Consider the following 8,984-nt stretch of genomic DNA (forward strand, 5'->3'; position numbering starts at 1 on the left):
GTCTGGGGGGCTGGAGAAACACTTCCCGAGTCACAGAGCTGTTACGTGCTAGGAGTCAAACCCACCTCAGCTCTTCATCAGCATCGCTTACTTTTCTAAAACCCTTCTAGGTCTCTCATGGGACAGGGAGAAACCTGGGGCCATGTGTGCCAGCTCCCTGACAAGGTATCTGATGCCCGTGGGAGGCTGCAAGTCTGCTGAGGTTGGGGAGAAGTTGGAAAAAAGAAAGTGGATCTGGTCCTTAGGGCACCCCTGGAGGGTGTGGGTACCCTGGACAGGATGCTGAGTGTTCGGGTTTGAGTAGGAGATGTCCCACAAAACCTCATGCCATAGACAATGCAGAAGGTTGAGAGGTGAAGTGACTAGATTATGAGAGCTATAATTCAATTGCTAGATTAAGTCATTAGATGGATTAATAATTGGAATGGATTACTGGGTGGTAACTGTAGGCAGGTGGGGGTGGCCGGGGGAGTCGGACACTGGAGTGTGCCCTTGGGTATTATAGTTTGTGTCGGGCTCCTCTCTCTCTCTCTCTCTGCTTCCTGGCTGCCTTGAGCTAAGCAGCCATGATGTCCTGCCTCACCTCAGGCCCTGAGCAGTGGAGTTGGCCGACCAAGGGCTGAACCTCTGAGACTGTGAGCCAAAATAAACTTTTCCTTCTCTAAGTCGTTTCTTGTTGGATATTTCCGTCACAGCGGCGAAAAGCTGACTAACCCGCTGGGGAACTTGAGCACCAGAGTTGGCTTCCTCCTGCAGGTGGCCTTGGCTAGGTCACCACCACATTCTGCCTTCAGTTTTCCCACCAGAAAAAATGGTTAGGAAACTAGCAGAAGCTGCCAAGGAGTCCCCAGAGCTGATGGGTCCAAACTGAGTCCAGGTGTCTACGGGACAGCTGACACCCAAAGCAGGGGCACTGTCTCTCCCACAGGATCAACCACCTGACTCTCCGATACTGATGATTCTCCACCTGACTGATGCGTCTAGTTTGGGTCTCGCGTTTGGCTTTCTGGATCCGGGGCTTGGTGCTGCTCACTGGGGGCCTCCTCTCTGATCCACCTCCCTGCCTGCCCGGGTGCTCATGCCTTGACACATTAGGTCACTGAGCGTGGGGCCTCCAGAGAGGACGAGCTCCTCTCAGCTGCTCCCTGGGCGGGGGGCTGGGTACTGTGTGGACCTATTTTGGACATTCAGGGGAGGTCAATGGCTTCCAAGCAGGAGGACACTTCCTCTTGGCCCGCTGGGGTGGACTGTGGGAAGTGCGGAGCTCGGAGGCCCTGGTTTTGCCGCTGGTAACATGCAATCTGGAGGCCATTTTTAGCTCGATCCGGATCTGGGTCTCACAGTGTGCTTTAATTCTCTGTACACTCTGCTCTCCCCATGACCTTGTCCTCCTGCGGCTCTCCAGAGCGCTCCACCCATGGCCTCTGTGCGACTCCACTGGCCCTAACTGGCCATCTGGTGACTGAGTCAGGGGCCCTGGGAGGAATTTCTGACCCGGTTCCCACCCCACCACCTCCCTGCCTCCAGTGCTGACTTGGCTAATTGATCTGGAGGCCTTGCCAAAAACACATCCCGGGGCCTGCGGAGCTGGGAACCGGGCGGCCAGAGGGCCTGGCTGCGCTCAGCTGCTCGCAGTTATAAAAAGAGCAGCAGCACTTAACGGTGGGCGCCTGGTGAGCCTCTGCCGGAGACATCATGCCCGTCAGCTGCGGGGCGAGGCGACGTGTCTCAGCCCCGGTCGGTTCCCAAGCCCATCTCTGGGGGTGGCGGGAACCTTCCTCACCTTCCAGCCAGGCTTTGCGTGGGCCGCTCTGCCCTGGGCATAGGACTTAGTCAGCAGACCCATCTCTCCTGAGAGCTGGCTGAGGCCCAGCCCAGGCACCACGCAGACTACGCACCCCGGGATCTGTCCTGAGGCTCACGCTCTGGTGAGAAAGGAGGGACTGAGTGCACGCGACCTGCAGGGGCGTGGGGGGTGTGGATTTTGGAGGCTGAAGAGCTGACTCCAGGTCCCCGCTCTGCCACTTGCTAGCTGTGTGACCCTGTGATGGTTGACGTCTTTGGACCTCTGTTTGTCTTGTCTGTAAAATGGGGACAATACGGACCCCACGAAGCTAACGTGAAAAAGATGGTAAATCACTTTTAACCTGACACTGGGTCCCAAAGGAAGGAGAGCTTATCCTTGGCTGGGTCACACTCGGTGTATCCAGATCTGCTGGGTGCGACTGAGCAGAATGAGCCCAGCCTGTTGATAGCAGCCTGTGCTGCCTGCACCGGGCTACAGAAATGTCATTCTTACTGTGATTATGCTGGCAGCAGAGCCTCTCTCCCTGGAGACCCTTTTCCTTAAGCTTGGGTCCTCTAACCAGGATGCTGCTGGTCTTCTGGGCCACATGAGTGCTGCCAGGTCACCAGGACCCTGGCCTGCAGGTTCCCACACTAGTGCAAATATAAACACTTTTTGTCCTGGTGTAATCCCTATGCACACACTCCTAGAGGAATGGTTTAGCCCCATGGAGAGCTTACCTGTCCCACTGGGAAGGGTTGGAGTGGGGTCACACCTCAGTACTGACCAAAGCAGCATATGTTAATTGAGCATCTACTCTGTGCAAGGCCCTGGTGAGACAAAAGGTGAGCAAGGAATGCTTCCAGCCCTCAAGAAAAATGTAAGAGAGGCAGCTGGGGGTGTAGCTCAGTGACAGAGCACTTGCCTAGCAGGTGCAAGGCCCCAGGTTTGATCCCCAGTGCTGCAAAATATAAAATAATAATTTATAAAAATGGCTAGGTGTGCTGGTGCATGCCTGTAATTTTGGCAGCTGAGGCAGGAGGATCTTGAGTTCAAAATCAGCCTTGGCAGCTTAGGGAGACCCTAGGCAACTCAGTGTGTCCCCATCTCTAGATAAAATATGAAAAAGGACTGGGGATGTGGCTTGATGTTAAGTGCCTCTGGGTTCAATCCCAATACTAAAAAACAAGAAAAAAATAAATTTACAAACATGTAAAAAGAGAACTGTATAAGAGAGGCAGGTACAGTGATATGTGCCTATAGTCCTAGCTACTCAGGAAATGGAGGCAAGAGGGTCGCTTGAGTGCAGGAAATGACCAACCTGGGCAACAGAGTGAGGCCTTGTCTCAAAGAAAGTTTTTTTTTCTTTTTTTAAATAAGAAATGCTTCAACAAGAGGTGTATATCTTTCCAGACCCTAATAGGAATTTCCTAGCACTGTAGTAGGCTTAACAAACCATGAAGAATTAACTTATGAGGCTGGGGTTGTGGCTCAGTGGTAGAGCACTTGCCTAGCATGTGTGAGGCACTAGGTTTGATCCTCAGCATCAAATATAAATAAATGAATAAAATAAAGGTCCATCAACAACTAAAAATATATATTAAAAATTAATTTATGCATTCATTCATTGATTTATCAAATATTCATAAAGCCTCTGCCGTGATCCAGGCTCTATGTTAATAAGTAAAAGTGAACAGAGATCTTCAGTTTGCAGCTATTAAACCAATAGATAATTCTAGAACGGGGAGCCCCACTCTAAAGATTTATGCCCGAGGCACCGAAGTAGGCAGAAGAGAGCACAACAATTTGCTGGTGGGAGACAGGGCTGGTTCCACACGTGGGAGGGTTTCAAGAGGAAGTGGATTTGAGCGAAGACTTACCAGGAGGCGTGTGGAGGAGAGAGCCTGTGCAGAGGCCTGGGCGTGGGGGCGGCCATGGCTGTCAGCTGAGAGGCACTCGCAGGTGATCTCATCCACCCTTGGGGGCGGAAGGGACAGCGAGCTCCCCAGCTGGTTAGCAGCTGAGTTGGGACTGGAACTTCCTCCTGACTCCCAGCAGGACTTTTCTCTCGCTGGTCAAATGCTAGGCATCACACACAACGCCCTCCTTACCACTTATGGCTCCCAAGTAGGCCTATGTTCAAGTCATCAGGATTTAGTTCAAGGTGTGCAAACGGGGAGCAGAGGTGGAAGGACTGACATTTATTGGGGTCTGGGCTGTGCTTTCCACAGCGCTGGGCATATAGTAGCTGTTCAATAAATACCTGTGGCCTCCTCCGTGGTTGAATGGTGGATAAAGCGTCTCCCTCCTCTAGAGGACTCACAGATGGCAACCTTGCACCAAAGGCGGGGTAAGGCCAGGCTTCCGAAAGCTCTGAGCAAAGGGAAGGCAAGAATTTTCCAGGCACTTATGTTACTCAGCTTGAAAGGAACGGGTCATCTTGGAACTGATGGAGTGGTACGTTTGACGGTCCCCCGGTGAGTGGGGACAGCAGGGAGGGCTGCTTAGTCAGTCAGGGCTTTCAGTTTTACTGGACTAAGAAGGAAGCAGAAAAGCCGGGGGTATGTGCCCGTCCGCTCTGGCTCCTAGGGGACTCCTGGACTCATGGCTGGTGGAGCTGCGTCCTTGCTTGGCAGGGGATGGCCGTTTCAATTCTCATTCTTCAGATGCAGAGAACTGAGGCTCAGAGAGGGATCCTGGCCCAGGCTCACCTGTTGGAGCAAAGTTGACTTGGGCAAAGAGGAAAGTCACCACCCGTGTGGCTTCAGGGCCTCGATATCACCAACGGACTGCTTCCCATTACGTTAAGGATACATAATGTTGGAGAATATCAACTAAGCAAAATAAGCCAAACCCCAAAAAACCAAAGGCTGCGTGTTTGCTCTGATATGCGGAAGCTAATTCACAACAAGGGAGGGGTGCTAGGGAAGACTAGAGGTACTTCACATTAGGTAGAGGGGTGCAGGGAGGGGAAGGGGGGTGGGGGAGGAGGGACAGTAGAGGGAAACAGACATCGTTACCTCATGTACCTGTATGACCGCGAGACCGATGGGATCCCACAACATGTACACTCAGAAAAATGAGAAGCTACACTCCATTTTTGTATGATTTATCAAAATGCATAAATGCATTCTACTGTCATGTATAACTAATTAGAACAAATAAAAATAAATAAATATAGTATGGAAGTAACAGGGAAATCACGGTGAAGTCTTTTCAAACAGAGCCTGGAAGCCATCAGGGAGCGGAACTGTGTGATTCCAGCTGCTGCCCGGATGGGAACTTTGGTGACTTCTACCCCTTTGACCACAGGCCTCTGGAACAACTGGCCCTGACGCTGTGCCCACAGGCTCGAGGTGCACCTCAAGGGCTGGGCGCGCAGCTCGTCAGTGGCGCGCTTGCCTGGCAGGCAGGAGGCCCTGGGTTCCATCTCCAGCACCACCCGACCCGCCAATCAATAAAAAGAGGTTCCCAGACTCTCACTGGCACCGTGGCACCGGCCTGTGTCCCAGCTACTCCGGAAGCCGAGGAGCTGAGGCAGGAGGATCACTGAGCCAGGAGTTCAAGGCCTCTCTGGGCAACACAGACACACCCCATCTCAGGGGGAAAAAAAAGTTACCCGACACTTTTTGTGGACATTTCCGTTCTGTTTATACACTCTTTCCTTTGTCTGCTTTTGGTCCCTGTTCTTTCTCAACCTTTCAACAGACGTTTCCTACAAAGGACTTTTTACTGTAACTGCCTCTATAAACAGAAGCGCCCACTCTCCCTGCTTTCTTTGGAGCACTGATCCATGGCTTCCTGAAACCGTGGCTTCTTTTTTTTGATACGAGAGATTGAACCCAGGGGCACTTAACTACAGAGCCCAAACCCCAGCCCAGCCCTTTAAAATTTTTTGTTGTTGTTAAATTTTGAACAGGGTCTTGCTAAATTGCTTAGGACCTCACTAAGTTGCTGAGGCTGGCTTTGGACTCGCAATCCTCCTGCCTCAGCCTCCCGAGCCACTAGGACTACAGGTATGCACCACCACGCCCAGCTGAACCTTTGTCTTCTGAATTGCAGTTCCTACGACCCCAAATAAAGTCTCTTTCACTTTTAAAGTTTCTGAATTTGGACTGATTGAGAAAGAAAATGGAATAATGTTCAATATTTCTTTCAAAGCCAGATCTCTGGATTTCCTCTGGATTTTTGAAACATATAAACATACATGTTTATATTACATTTTATTTTGGTATATAACATAGTCATATATCTAATTATGAAATTAATAGGTTATATTAATTTGTGGTCATATATGTTGGAGTGAAAATATATCACTATGATATATAATGTTCTATCATAAATAATATACAAATTTTTTTAGCAAAGCAAAAATGATGAATATACGTCAAGCATATTACGAAGGTGCCTATTTTATTATGCGCGTGTCTGATGGGTTTCGGGAAGGCGGAGGACACGGCTGCAGGTGCCTCTCCTGCTGGCCTTGCCAGCTCACCTGAACACCGCAGCTGGCAACCCTGCTTGGCCGTGGTGCCTCAGTGGGTGAGGAATTTGAGAGCAGGCTGGACATCTCTCTAGCTTTCTAAATCCTGGTGCTGTTCTGGCCCCATCGTGGAACCCTCTAGTGGCCTGGTTAAGGGGTCTGGTCCTCTGTGGCCTCTGGTCTCTTCTTTGTTCCCTCAGCAACCCTGTGGTTCTCTCTGCCATGCCCAACTCCCGGCCATCCTTCAGGTTGGCTGGAATGGCAGGCATTTCCTTTGGAACTATCTTCCTGCAGCTCAAACCTGGGTTTGGCTTCTCCCAGGCCTCCACCCAGCACTGTACCTACCCCCAGCCTGTCACCACCAGCAAGGCCGGCATCTTGCCCTCATGTGACCCCCACCAGATGGTGAGTGCTGACCCAGGGCCAGCTGCCATGGTCACCTCTGCCCCTTGGCGTATTGCAGAGCACAGGGAGGGTGGACACACCCAGGTGCTAGCTGTGCAAGAGTGTCGTGGGCTGAGGGTCCTGACAGCGAGAGCCAGCCCAGGGGGGCCCCGGCACTCTGCTGGGTTGGGAGGGTGGCAGTGTCCTTGGTGTCCCAGCTGGTAGCCATTCCCCCCTGTCCTCCTTTCTGACAGAAACCAGTGTTGATTCTTGTTAGGAGCAGCTGCTGCAGGGGATTCAGCCCTCCTTAGGAAGATGCCGATGTCGCGACCCTAGACCTACAGTTTCAGGAGAGGAAATGGCAGAGCCCGAGCTCGGGAAGGACAGCTGGCCTTTCTGGCCTCCGTCCTCACAAGGACAGAGAGCCTCCTCTCCCCGCAGCCCTCGCCGCGCCGCGATTACACACAGGGCACAAACAGCATTGTTTCTGCCTGATCTCATGGTTCAGCTGGTCTCAGGGGTGTCCGCTGTTCTGTAATGCATGACAAGTCACTGTGGTTAGCTTCACCCGTCCGGGTCGCCTAGCTACAGTCGCTCGACACTTGCCAAAAATGTGCAGAGGGAATGCTGCGGAGAAGGAGGAGGAGGATGTGCAGGAAGGCCACAGGCAAGTTCCCTCTCTGTCCATCTGGACATTCCTGGGGCCCAGATTAGGGTCCAGGCCAGGCCTTGGAGACAGGATGGGAGACAGGGCAGGATCCTTTAATCCGGAGCACGTCACAGACCCAGCGTATTCTCATACTAATTTGCTTGGAACAGTGACTCCTTAGCATGAGCCTGAATCAGAATCCCCAAGAGGCTGGTTACAGCACAGAGTTGCCCACCCTCCTCCCCAGGGTTTCTGTTGGAGTCGCTCTGGCATTGGGCCCCAGAATTCGCATGTCTAACCCACCCCAAAGTGATGCTGCTTCTGCCTGCCAGGGACCCTGATTTGGGAACCACTGGCTTCAAACTTTTAAAACACTTTTATTTTTTATCTTATTTTATTTTTTGTATATCGGAAATGGAATCCAGGGGTGCTTAACCGCTGAGCCCCACCCCCAGCCCTTTTTTGTATTTTATTTAGAGACTGGGGGTCTCAGGGCCTTGCTAAGTTGCTGAGGCTGGCTTTGAACTCCGGATCCTCCTGCCTCAGCCTCCTGAGTCACTGGGATCACAGGTGTGTGCCACCGTGCCTGGCTAAAAGCCTTCTTTTTGAGAGGGGTTTCTCTGTGTTGCCCAGGCTAGTCTCAAACGCCAGGACTTAAGTGATCCTCCTGCCTCGGCCTCTCCAGAGCTGGTACTAGAGGTGTGCGCAGGGCCTGGCTGGAGGACTTCTGTGCAGCACGGTGGCTCCCAGACAGCAGGAGGTAGAGATCCAAACTCTTCCTCTTCCCTCTGGGCTGAGCCCCAAACCAACAATGGGTGACCGAAGGGCCCATGGTCCTGGGTTGGAGGAACTGGTGTCGTTGACACTCTAAGCTCACTGGATTGGAACCAGGAGGCATGGGGTGTTAGGTGACCCTGCATGAATCTCCCTGTGTGGCCTCCAGGTCATCCCTCTTCTCTGTTCCTCATTTTACCCCTCTGAAAAATGGGCAGGTGGCGCTTTTCTGTATGTGTTATCGTTTTCACAGCAAAAACATGAAACATGGAAAGGAAAACAAAATGAGCAGGGTGCAGGCTGGGGGCGTGGCTCAGTGGTAGAGCCCTTGCCTGGCAGGCTTGAGGCCCTGGGTTCGATCCCCGGCACGACCAAATAAATCCAATGAAACTCCTTTAAAAAAGTGAGCCGGGTGAGCTGGAAGGGGGTAGAGGTGGGAGGTGTCCGGGTGTCAGTGTGTATGGAAGCCCGTGAGTTTGAAAATGGTTCTGCTGTTTGGCAGCTGCGTGCCGCTGGGGAAACTGCCTCCACCGGCCGCGCCTTGGCCTCCCTGTCCGTGATGATGGAGGGAAGGGCGTACGGCGTCTGGCCCAGAAGCGTCAACTATGGTGGTGGTTTCTATTTTCAAAGCTTTCCAGGCTTACGGGAACAGGAAGTCGGTCCTTCCCTGCCATCCCTGCCCCACTGTGGAGGCTGGTGACCTTCATGTTGTTGATGGGCTCAGAACTTCCAAGCATGTCTCGCTCTGCAGAGTGCTGCACGCCTGTAATCCCAGAGACTGGGGAGGCTTGAGGCAGGAGTATGGCAAGCTCGAGGCCAGCCTCAGCAACTGAGTGAGGCCCTAAGCAACCCAGTGAGACCCTGTTTCAAAATAAAAAATAAAAAGGGCTGGGGATGTGACTCAGTGA

This window comes from Sciurus carolinensis, chromosome 5 (genome assembly GCF_902686445.1).
Source record: "Sciurus carolinensis chromosome 5, mSciCar1.2, whole genome shotgun sequence".
Classification (NCBI taxonomy): Eukaryota; Metazoa; Chordata; class Mammalia; order Rodentia; family Sciuridae; genus Sciurus; species Sciurus carolinensis.